This window comes from Bombus pascuorum, chromosome 8 (genome assembly GCF_905332965.1).
Source record: "Bombus pascuorum chromosome 8, iyBomPasc1.1, whole genome shotgun sequence".
Lineage (NCBI taxonomy): Eukaryota > Metazoa > Arthropoda > Insecta > Hymenoptera > Apidae > Bombus > Bombus pascuorum.
The window spans coordinates 12,308,075-12,320,748 of record NC_083495.1 but is presented as its reverse complement, the minus strand read 5'-3'; the positions used below and the strand labels follow the sequence as shown (position 1 = coordinate 12,320,748).

The following is a 12,674-nucleotide window of genomic DNA, read 5'->3' as shown; positions in this document are numbered from 1 at the left end:
ATCCACGCGTTCCTTTGTATTCGCATACATCCAATAACCTTAACAGTACGAAGGTGCATTGTTGTAAAAAACACGTTTGCCAAAGAAAGACTCTTTTCGGACTACAATTACAGGTCCATTTTGTATATGTATCGTACGTACATATTTACAAAATTGTAACTCAATAAAGAGAACACCGAATAGATTGTGTTTATCGTACATAATATAAAGCCTAAATCCGAAACTCTGTGATTAAGCTTTCCTTACTGATTACTATAAAACTTCGATTTGTGCTAACCATTTCTTCGAGATTTTTCACGAAGCCGCACTACGCCTTTGGTATCTTCTAAATACGACTAAGCGGAAGCTGACCTTTAAAAGTGCTAGAATTTAATCTTGAGGTTAAGATTAATAATCTGTGGAAGACACAATGTTTATGTTGAAATAATATTCAGTGATGTTTATCAGCCAGAACTATAGAACCAAATGTATATAAGCGAGTGATATAATCAACAACGTATACAAGAATTGTTGATTGTTGGCCTCTCAGATTGTTACTCTCAGAGTAGACGTAGGTAGTGACCCATGAACCCTTAAATACTATTGAACCCCACTCTCTATACAGTAACGAATATAACCTGTGTAAGTGTCCTGTTCGAATGTCTGTGCGGGTGCCTGTGTAAGTGTCCTGTTCAAATGTCTGTGTGGATGCCTGTGTAAGGGTACTTATGCCTATGCATGAAATATCGTTGTATTCCAACAAAAAGGTAGGTCCTTTGTTGCCTTTCTTAGAAACTTTAGATTGGAATAACCATGTAAAATATGTATAATACGATGCCTTTGTACACGTGGGTCATTCAAAAAAATAACATGCTGAAAATTTTAAATATTGATGTCGATGTCTCGAACGATATTTCACTCTATGAAACTCGCATACTACGAACGTTAAAACTTGAAGCGAAAAGAAACTATAAAACGCGGAATACATGAATTATTACACGCACATGCAAACCGAATGTTAACGTCGTTTATGTAATTGGGGTTAAGGTTGTTCCGTTGGACTGATGTACAGTAACGGAGTAAGAACTTCACCTGTTTTGGCCATAACGGAAATTTTTGCTATCTCCCGTTAAACGCGACTCGTTATAAATTCCTGAATACAAATTCCAGTTTGACCATATATTTGGCAACACCTGCTACAGAATGTGACAAAATGAAACCACCTCATTTGGTGCATCGATACCGATACGCATACAAAACGACCGACCTTGCGCTCGGTCTCTCGAACTCGAAACGACCTGCGTGGTGCCGTTCTCTGATCAGTTTAGCACAGTACGAGAAGTGCTGAAAATTATGCAAATTTTTCATACAAAATATTACTTACAGGTTATCGTAGATCAGGTAAAAATCATCCGATGAACTTTCAGATTCTATTTTGCGGAATCCATGTTTCGGATGAATTATGGATCGTTGAAAGATCGTGAAACGGGAGCTTGAAACAGCTTTGTTCAATGCTTAATATGCATAGCATAAATCACGAGTGCACGCGTCGCTGACCAGAACAGAGAGTAAAAATGGCATGGAAACAAGAACGAATTTTAATTAACCGGTCACAACAAAGCTTACTGCGAAAACCAATTAACGGCGAGCTGTATTTGCGCCGTCAGCCAGAACAAACCATATGTTCCGATCACAAATCGTTGAATAATTAATTACGCGTGGAAAATATTGTGTTTCGATGAAAGGTACGCCGAATATCGGATCGTTCTACTGAATTTTCAATAATCAGCGACTTTCAGTACGAGGAACGACGCTGCTAATTGCTTTGTATCGTCTCGACAAACAGTCGCCTGTTCGATTGCGTGATCCGGATAATATCGATCAAGTTCCAACGATTCTATTCGTGTTTTGACAAGTGTTTGTTTAGTTCTCTTCTGTTTCGTATCGTTTATATAATAATATCAAGATCTCCGATTCATTTTCTCTCTCTTTCCTTTTAGCGAATTACGAGTTTATTATTTTGTACAGCTTTCACATACATTGCTTTGATTATTATTTCCAATTTTTATTTTTGACTTTCATCAGATACGTTCTATTGCTTTGTCGAAGGAAGTGTCGCTTTGAATCAATAGAATAAGTAAAAATGTCTTTTCCTTATTACTAATTAAGCTTTTTCTCTGTGCTCATAATTGGCGATAATCGGGCTTTGATATACTGCAGCTCCTTGCATAGTTGTTTTTGTTTGTTTGTTTCTATTGGAAACTGAGTTCTGTTTTGATCTGCTTTGATCAATTCATGGAGAACGTGTGCTATTATGGTTTACCGATTTAGTTCTGTTGTTCGTGCAAACAGGTTTCTAGGAGATGTTAAGAGGCGCTAGGCACTCGCGTTGCTGGTGCAGCTTCTTCTTTCTTTTCTTTTGCTGCCTTTTCGGAGATGGAGGAATCAACGCGCGTTGATGGGTTTAAACGATAAGATATTACAATATGTAGATATGGGATTTATGGTGTTGAATGACGAAAGGTTCTAAAGCTTCGTAGTGCCATTTAAATCGAATTTCTTAGGAGGTAGCAGTTATATTTTAATATTAATGTAAATAATCGGGTAATGGATTATTCGTAGCAATAAATTTGAAGTATTATTCGTGCGAAAGTTACTGAAATTATACAATTATTGTATAAAACCTAAATATTTCTACCAAACAGAATTATAGGAATTGCAAATAAAGTGGAATTTTCATGAACGAATCTTTGCTACGTAGAAAAAAGCTTTCGTAAAATTACTTTCGATTTCGACCAGAGAAAAATACTTTTAGCTTGGCAAATCTGGACAGATGTTCCTGCCGTTTTTCGTCCACGCGACGATAATTTACACGTCAATAGATGGTTGTTGCTGTAACAACAGGCGAACGTGCGAAAGGAGCTGCATTCTGATTTTAGACGCGGGCAGCTTGCCAATAATTATAATGCATCGAGCTTTTCAATCGGGCGGAAGCCCGCGGAACCGGCTACGTCTCGCGATGGATAAATCTGTTCGTGTTCGCCAGAAGCGCAATTAAACGTTCTTGGTATCACGCGCAATTAACACGAAATGTTTTAATTCGACTGAAATTTGTCGCTAGTTCGCCTTGAAAACGGTAGATTTACATATCCCACGACGATGAACTGTGCAAAATTATTCGCACGGTCCAACATTTCTTCACGACGCGATCATATCGTATAGTAAAAAGGTAAACTTTTTAGAAAAAGTTTTGTCGATGAAGATAGTGCGAATAACACGGTGGCCGGATGATGTTTCAGGAATTTTTGCATTTTAAGATTACCTGAATTTTAGAATAATTCTCCTAAGTGATAAAATAATAATATTGAAATGCATAGAATAAATCTCGTAACAGAAATTCAAAATATTTTTAATAAAAGTAACAGAAACTTTGCGAGTCAGTAAAAATTTCCAGGGAATGATTTATCAGGCAGAAATAAAAATGACGAAGCGTCAGAAACCGCGTAGCGTATAACGAAGCAACAAGGAGTTGATAACTCCTTTTGAAATTTGAAAACAATCCTTTATTTCCTATTCTGTTCGACAAAATTCTCCACGCGTGTGCTAAGGGGACGAGCCCCGATTGTTCCCGCGAAACGATCTATTATTAAATTACACGTGACGTAGTGGCAAAGGACAATGTATGAAATCAGAGAATCGAAATGCAGAATAATGTGATTCTCTCTCTTTCTTGCACTTTCCAATAAAATATTCGGCGGAGCTTGAAATATTCAAAAAAGAAAAAAAGTAAGAAGAAACATAAAAAAAAAGACATTCAGAAAAATATGGAATAAATCAGAATTGTCGAAGAACGGTTAAAAAATTTCGATGCAATAAGAAAAATGAATTCGTGAATTCTTTCGAAGAAAGTTGTTTATCTTAGTTTCAACGAATTGATCAAATGATAGGTGGAACTATGTCCGAAGACAAGTAGTATGATTTCGTCGTATAACACCGTGTCAGGCTATCTCTTAATTCTGATTCATTTATTACGAGCGAAAAATTATCGTTATTTTTTCGATGTTAGTTTTATTTTGTCAAACCGGACAAATTGAACGAAGATAAAAATTAATTCAAAACGTGTAACATAGCATTAAAAGATAGAAATACGAAGGATAAGTATATGTTTCGGTGATTTGTCAAGACTGTGCTGTCCTCAATGATCTCTGACCAATTAATCTGTCACTATCTTTCGTTTTGTAGAGGCCTTCAAGGAACAAAATTCATTCGATATCGAAATGATTATAATAATGTGAAATTTTATAGTTACTGCAATAAAATAAATACATTAATTATCGTTGACCTTTTAAAAAACTTAATTAAGAAATTAGAATAACGCAGCAGAATGCTAATTTTTACCGCGTAATTTCAGTATTACATAATAAATCTTTGAAATTTATTGGCTGTTATTTTTCCAAAATTCTGACTTTGATACAACATCGATAAAGATATTCTTACCAGTTTAAACGTAAAAGGATTTTATGCTATACTTTTGTCTTACGTTCATGTTCAATCTATTTTTGTATTATGTTTTATGAATGATTAAATTCTCAAGCTCGATTTACCACAAGACGAAATGTTGTACGACAAAATTTTAATACCGATTTTAAATTTATTCTTTTCGCGTGAAATTAATTCTATCACGAATACTGAGACATTCCGAATGTGTTTTTTAGTGACGGTGCCTCGTAAAAATCCTTCAATTCGAATCAAAAAGTTTGATAGCCATAAGGAAAGAGATTTATATCGGTTTCTTCGATCTCTTCGATTCGTAACGTTCTAGGCGGCGGAAAATCTCAGTAAGAAGGAATCTCAGATAAGAAGAAGGTAGAAGAAACCCAATTGTGCGTGTAAATAGTTTGCGGTTGAACTTTAAAAAGGTTGCCACGCGATGTGAAGAAAAGGTGAAAGTTACACGATGGAGATTCCGATTTTTCAAGCTTCCGCTCAGCTTGTCAATGGAGCGGAAACAGTTTCCAATCGGACGAGTTCCATGCAAATTTCGAAATTCGTCGAAGTCGTTAATACGGGAGTTAGAAAGGAAAATTTTGTAAACTAGGAAGAAAGAAAAAATCGGGGAACTTTGACAAGAGTGATCTTACATTTTGTAACACGATCGAAAATTCGAAAGCCGAATGGGATTTTTAAAATGACGGCAATTGTTGGGAGCAATTTTTGGCCTATTGTGATTAAAGATTTGAATTTTTATGACAACAGAAATCTACGCGCGATTTTCATCATGTAGAAATTAAATATTTGGATTTTGAATTGCAGAGAATTCCAGAGTTCAATTTTCCATAATTAATTGTAGGTACAATACTTATTATATTAACCAAAAGATGTTAAGTATAGGAATGAAATAGAAAATAAAGGAAGTAACGAAAGAGACAATTTTAAACAGTAATAATAATATATTATATTGATAAACAGTAATATATAATATATTAATAAACAGTAATAATAATATATTTAAACAGTAATAATAATTTTAAACAGTAATAAAATATTAAATATAAATTTTAAGCATAATCAAATTTAGTGAATTGTAAAATATTGATAGAATCTATGGAAAATTCACTGAAAGAGTATCACTATACGTAAAGGAAAAATCGATAATGCGTGATCGTTCGGTAATAATCCTTTACTCACATTTCGAAGAATAGGTCTTGCGTATTATACAAACACAGGTCAAAAAATTAAAAGTTCAAGAACGTCCAGCGTGTATCGATAGAACACGAATGTACATAATCTTATCTATCGATAAGATCTGATAAACGAACAGAATTTCCATGAAGCTTCGTGTGCATTTTACTTGTCTCTCAAAATGAAAAAATCCACCAGAAAAATTCACGGCCACTTCGATACAAGGTAAAGATAAGCGATAATCATTTATGAAACATCTTTTCCACAGAAGCTTCGTTAATTTTGTTCATCGAGTTTGATAACAGAGATATTTCGACAGGCAGAAACTTCTGGAACTTATTGGATCGTTGCTAATAAATTAATTTTTCGAAGACAGTCACTTATCAAATTTCCATATTCATAATACATTCTTGTATACATAAAATATCCTAACGAAGCTGGATCACTTGAGAAGAACTAAAACCTGTATACGTTTTTTCACAAAGCAATAAATAAACTTCTCGAATTCGATCTCTTATAAAGCCTTTCTTTATCTATTTTTATTATAGCGTATAAAATATTTCAACAAAGTTTGACCAGATGGAAAATACTACATCACTGACGAAAGACTATATTCTACAGGAGGCAATCAATCGATTATTTCAAAGCACTTTGAAAGTTCATAAAAACATCACTTGGAAAGGCTAGAACTATCGAAGATAGTAATTAAAGACTCTTTTTCGAATCGAATAACGAGCGCCGATATTTCTCTGACGTACATCCTGAATAAAAGCGTACGAAAGAGGATAACGCAGGCTGAAGATAAGTGATAGATAGGAAATAACGTATAGTGATTCCACTGTTGCGAATACACTTTCACCGAACGGGAAACCGAAATGCTACCGCGTCACGCTTCCGTTGGATACCTATAATATTACAGGATAGAGGATAATAGATGAAAAAATTAGCTAGATTACGTGGAAACCGGACAAAATAGCCTATAAATTATTTTCTGATAAGGGAGCACCGCTTTCAGAGGGATGAGGATGTTACTATTATGATTCTTTCCTAAAAAGGTAAAAAATAATCTTGAACGGTCATCTTTTTCTTTGGGATATCTAGCGATTAACAGACAAAAACCTTCAGATCAAATTGAATACATCGAAATTGTCTAATCCTATTTTATTGGGTTTCCTTTTAGATAATTGCGATAATTTTAGGAGAAAATAATTAAAACATCGTTTAACAAAATTTATTACTCGACGTTACTTAGTCGTACTTAGTTCGTTGATTAATAAATATTGTAAGAAAAAAAAAAAACTATTCAAATTACACTACACCATCAGCTTTTGGGTTCTTAAATCCACTGCAATGCAAGAAAATATCAGTTAGTTTCTTAGTCATTTTCTTTCTTTATAATTACTAATGTTGGAAAATTGTTTACTGAAATTTATTGTTCGATGATTGGTTTGTTAAATTCACCGATTAAAAGGTATTGATAAAACGATATTCAAGTAGATTTGTTGTCTCAGTGCTTGCTTTTTTAAATTTGTCACAATACAGGAAAAATGATATGCAAATTGTTTGCTTGTTTGACGAACGAAAATAATCGTGTGATCTAGTATGCGCTGTGTTATCAACGCCGAATCTTCCTCGATATTCGTGAACTAATCTTTGGCAGCTGATTACGTAATGGATTATCATTGACCTCATTCGGATAACTAGATCTTGGATCGCGGGGAACAGCTACGCATTTTACCTGTTTTGCCTCATGAACATGTTTGAAGAAAACGAAAATATTTACACCATGCAGACAATTATATCAATCTAAACACTTATTAATTTCTAGACAATCTTTTCTTATATGTTGGTTAAAATGTTCGTATCACCATTTTCTTGAAAAATACTCATAAATGAATATTGTTCGACAGATTAGTAGTAACAGAATTTGCTGTAAAAGAATCGTAATAGTGTTCTCTACTATCAGAATTATTTTGATTAGAAAATTGCAAACTTGTTTTAATATTAAATAAAAATCTGATAATATCTAAAATTGTAAAAGTTCTTCGGTTTGTTAATTTACTGAAACATAAATTTAGTTGTACGAGCAACTTCTTACTCGGTTTATTTTTTCGAAAAGAGATCTGTAAGCTTACTCTCATAATTGAGCTTCGATATTTGCGGAGGCTTAATTTCGACCTCCATTTGTGCAACGAATCAATTTGTGCAGCTCGTTTTGTCAATGACGGATCAATTGACAGATTATGAGACCCCTGGGTTGTGCGGGAAATCGATGATAGCGGAAGAACAAATAGATAGTTGTGTACAGTAACGATTGCAAGCATTTGAGAAATTGAAGGAGGTTTGAGTTATGTACTTAACGATCAATTTTCGTGGTATAATTGCTCCACCAAATTCTAATGATTGGTCAGATTACAATTGTGAAATTTTTCTGCGATTTACTATGCAACTTGTTGCCATTTATTTGAAGTTCTTCAATTTTGTAAAAATATTCTACAAAAGTAGAACTTCAATTAAAAATTGCATTCCAGCGTTATATGAAATAGTTATTATTTAGAGTTATAGATAGAATACTATTTTAATATATAAAATAAAAGTATTTTTATTAAGACAAAGGATTCTTTGCAAATTTGTTAAGAAACTTGTATTATTCATAGAAACTAAGTGAATCTAACATCAATTAATTAGTTTTGTATCTTTTTCATCAAAATATATGTATTTCTATATGTTCCAGGCGACGACAAAAAGATTTGAATAAGAAATATAAAAAAATATGATGAAATAAAAAATCATCGACCATATAATTTCCCGCTAATACATTTATTCGTCCGCAATATTTTCAATTCTAGTAGGAACTTCGACTACAGCTCGACGAAGCTAACATTTCATTCTATGCAGTGACTTTAATAGTTGCCCTTTTCAGTGCGGACTACTCTAAACTGACGACATTGACGGATATAGAACATGGTTATATGTCAAGCCATTAACTGTCGAAGACAGGCGAAGGTAAAACACGTTCTATAAAGTCACGAAGACACGGAAACGCAACGGACAGGATGAATTAAAGTTCCGCTGGTCTTTGTTGACAACGTTGATCATGATCGTCCAATAAAAGTGAATCCAATTGTACGATCCGGGAGGGAAGAACAATTATAATGGCTCGATTTATCCTGTTTATTACCCTTTGATCCGTGGAACAAAACATAGCATCGATTTCATTCGTCGAAACGACGAGCAACTTCGTTTGCTTCAGCACATTTTGTTTATCAAAGAAACGATACGGGTTGCTTACAATAAGTATAAATATTGTTGTATTATAATATACGTGTAAAAGTATTTCCCCGATGTTCTTCTTTTCTTGAAACAATTATCTTCTAATGAAATTCTTGCACTTATTTCTCTTTTTTTACACAATACTAAGTCAACCAAACTAACTAACTAAAAATAAATTTTCATATTGCAAGAAATTACAGTCTTCGATAATTCCTCTAGAAAATGACCACACAACATATTTCTCCTTTTCTTTAGTCTTTCTCGAATTAAATTAACAAAATAAAAACAAAAAACAAACGTAAATCTCATTCTTCTTCTCACTTTCATAATAGTACCTTCTTGCTTGTAAAACTTCTTCTTTCCTTTGCAAATTCTGTCGGTTAAGACAGAATTTTACATGCTTTTGATATGGTTTGCAACAATAATAAATACCTTTATATCGACCTTCTTCTCTTCTCTATTCTGTGTTTAAGTAACCACATTCCCAGCTTCTTACACGTCCTGACTCGCCATTTTATGTTATTGGATACTGTCTCTAATGCTTTGGCGCGATTCATGGCGCTAGCGCCAGCATCGGGATACTTGGCGAAGAAGCAGTCCATTTCGTCTAATCTTGTCTCTATGGTGAACGTCTTCGTGATTGATGGGATCAACGAACCGAGATGCGGGTCGTTCAGGGTATATCTGTCCACTAGGAACTCCCAATTGGACCGCACCCATTCCCAGACTAATGGTGTTCCTACGGGATTTTCCGATATGGCGATTATACAACTGAGGAAGTCTTGAGTGCGGGCGTATTTCTCGTCTGTGGCCGTTACGATGAATCTGCGAAGAAAATATAAAGAAAATACAATGTAAAAGTCTATTATATTTCTATAAATTTATTTTCTTAAAGTACCATAGTTTGAAATTTATTTCCATATATCTTTGTAGTTTATTTAAATTAATTTTTTTATATTTCTTTAATTTCTAATTTCCGTATAAAAACAAAACATACCGTGTGAAATTTATAAAAGAATATTTTGAGATCTTTAAAGCTATTTTTAAAAGAAGCTAGCGAATTACTGTTCCAAAATCGAAGTGTCCTTGATCGCGTACGCATCAACATCAGTTTCTCCATCCTATCGTTCTCGGCTATAAATTGTTTGAATACTACTTCCCATACTGATATATCGCCAATGTAATGCATCCCTAGAAGAGTACAATGTATGGTTAGTACATTCAGTGTAAATATTACGTAAATATAAAATTTTAATATCAATTGTTGAAACGCAAATGTTGAATATTAAAATATAAACTTGTTAAGATGTTTACCGTAATAACAGAAAAGATCACGGATATTAGGGTTTGCTGGAGCGTGTTCTCTTCGATCTTCTTCTTCCGTACCACAGAAATATTTTATAAATATTCGTTTGGCTGCTGAACTACAATCTATGTGTTCCACAGCGAGGGCGAATTCCAAGATTGTCTTTTGAAGTCTTCTACATGAGCCAGAGTAAAATTCGAAAGAAAGTAAAAATAATTATAAAAATAAAAATTTAAAAATAACGGCTACTTGTTTCGGGACAAAGAATTTTTACCTACATATCTGTATAACCTTTGCTTTTAGCGTCTGTTACTTCCTGCAATTCTCATCCTATTTCACGGTACGTGCTGTTTACCAAGTCTCCAGCATATCTCTACAAAACAATTTAGCGAAATGATAAAATCAATTCGTTTCACAATTCTACGAAACAACACGGCCTGTTTGGGCCTAGATAAAATCGTAAATACTTGAAAAAATATAGAAATGAAATGAATTGTTCTTTTACCATAAATGCCTTCGGGAAAATGCTCCCATCCTTCAAGAGAGTATAGATGTACATTAACTTCGATGAAGCCACGCACCATGAAATAGGGTGTTTTTCTCCTTTCAGGTACTTCGTCATATTCATAACCAGAACATAATCGAGTTGCCCAGCGTAGGCTAAACTGAACGCGTCTTCCAGAAGATGCGCTCTATCAAACGCCGACAATGTCTAAGAATACGATAAGAATTTAATTAATTGATTATTTAAATAATTATCAAGAAATGAATAAATGACGAGAACATATTACATGTTTTACCTCATATTGGCGTCGAAGAATATTGTAAAGGGTATTCCACTCCTTTTCTTCATAGTTAACACGATAATATCAACTTCGTGTGCGTTGAACTTGATCCACTCAACCTGGTTGTTGAATTCAATCACCACTGCAAAATTCATATAATTAGATGATACTTACATTGTTGAAAAATGCTACATGAAATTTTCAAATTGTGCTAGGTGTAAAATAATATTTACGATTTTTGGCATCTTTCTCGAACCACACAAGAGTAGGTGTGGATATCTAGTTGGTGATGTAAATAATAGGAATAGTTCATTTGTACCTTAAACAAAAAAGATAATAATCTTTCTTTACTTTTTCTTAAAATGTATTTTGACTGAAATTATTATATAAATATATTATATATATAAATAATTAATATTTAGAATAAATGTTTTGAATTATTTGTAATATAATAATGAAAATTATGCTGAAATAAGATTATGCAATTCATTGATGATTGATGATGATGAAAATTTATATTTATAGATAACACACGATCACTTAAAAAAGGACAAAATCAAAATTCCGAGAGATTTGACGGATGTTAGTAACATCTTAAGCAAATGAAATAAAACTACGATACTGTATGCTGTAGCGTTACAGAAAAGATTTCAAATTTACCGCTTCACATTGTCACGAGGACTGTTATCAGCGAAAATTGACAGCAAGTTGAAAAATTAACTTACGATATTAATAGCTGGCGGTTTCGACTTTTTATTCGAGTAGAACCAACAACGTGCCAAGCATGTACACATTAAACTCATAATGCAACAGACACTAAAGGTAAAACAAAGACCACTTCCACAGTGCAGCTCCATTCTCGATGTTGAAAACAGTACGGCACGGTTTCCAGCGCCCCCAGAACTGCTTCTCGACACTTTTGTCGCTATTCGAGCGCATGCGTCGCCGAGGAGTGGATCTGAATAAATTTTTATTTCACCTGAAACATCATGTGTTCGTTGCAATTACTCTTTTTGTAACATAGCAAGAAAAAATCGTGAAACAAGTTTCTATATATCAACTGATCACCGAAATTGCATTTTTTCAAAGATGAATTGAAGAAATAAATTTAGGCGGGAGATTTGAAATAGAATTTCAAATCGAGGAAATACGTAGTAGGAAAGAACGTTCTTGGTAGATTTTCAGTAGTTAATATATCGTTATGAAACAGTCATTTATATAAATTTTGTTAACATTGCCAACGTTGTTCACTATTTGTTGTCCGAGTTATCGAAATTGTTCGCAGCTATTTGTCTTTCGTGATGCAGTTGATCCTTAAACAAATTCAGCAATAAACGTGTTACCAAATTTAGTAAATTCGACAAAAGCATTTGAAATGTTTCTTAATAAAGAAGTTTCTGCTGGAAATTCGAAAGGTTTCGAATTGTGCGTTTTTCTTTCGTTTCCTTCGACGTTGCTGACGTTCTATTGAATTAGTCGAACGTGGAATCTGTGAAGGAATGTAAACAGAGTAAGTAGAGTAAAACGACACACGAAAGTATTTGGAAATTTATAAGGAAGCTTTCATAAATTATTATTATTATTTATTATTTAAATATAAATTACTATTATTATTATTATTTATAGAAAAAACATTTTGAAATTTTATA

At 33.5% G+C, this 12,674-nt stretch overlaps 1 long non-coding RNA gene across 2 annotated transcripts; it reads right to left on the bottom strand.

Annotated features, from left to right (window-relative positions):
- Positions 1-7,607: 7,607 nt before the first annotated feature.
- On the bottom strand, positions 7,608-11,352 carry LOC132910160 (uncharacterized). Of its 2 annotated transcripts, none has more exons than XR_009658703.1 (7): positions 11,259-11,352; positions 11,041-11,167; positions 10,746-10,952; positions 10,515-10,613; positions 10,249-10,415; positions 10,000-10,125; positions 7,608-9,759 (listed from the first exon to the last, which is right to left on the bottom strand). It is a non-coding gene; the product is annotated as an uncharacterized LOC132910160 (long non-coding RNA). The 2 variants fall into 2 exon arrangements; XR_009658702.1 differs by having other exon boundaries at positions 10,519-10,613.
- Positions 11,353-12,674: the final 1,322 nt, after the last annotated feature.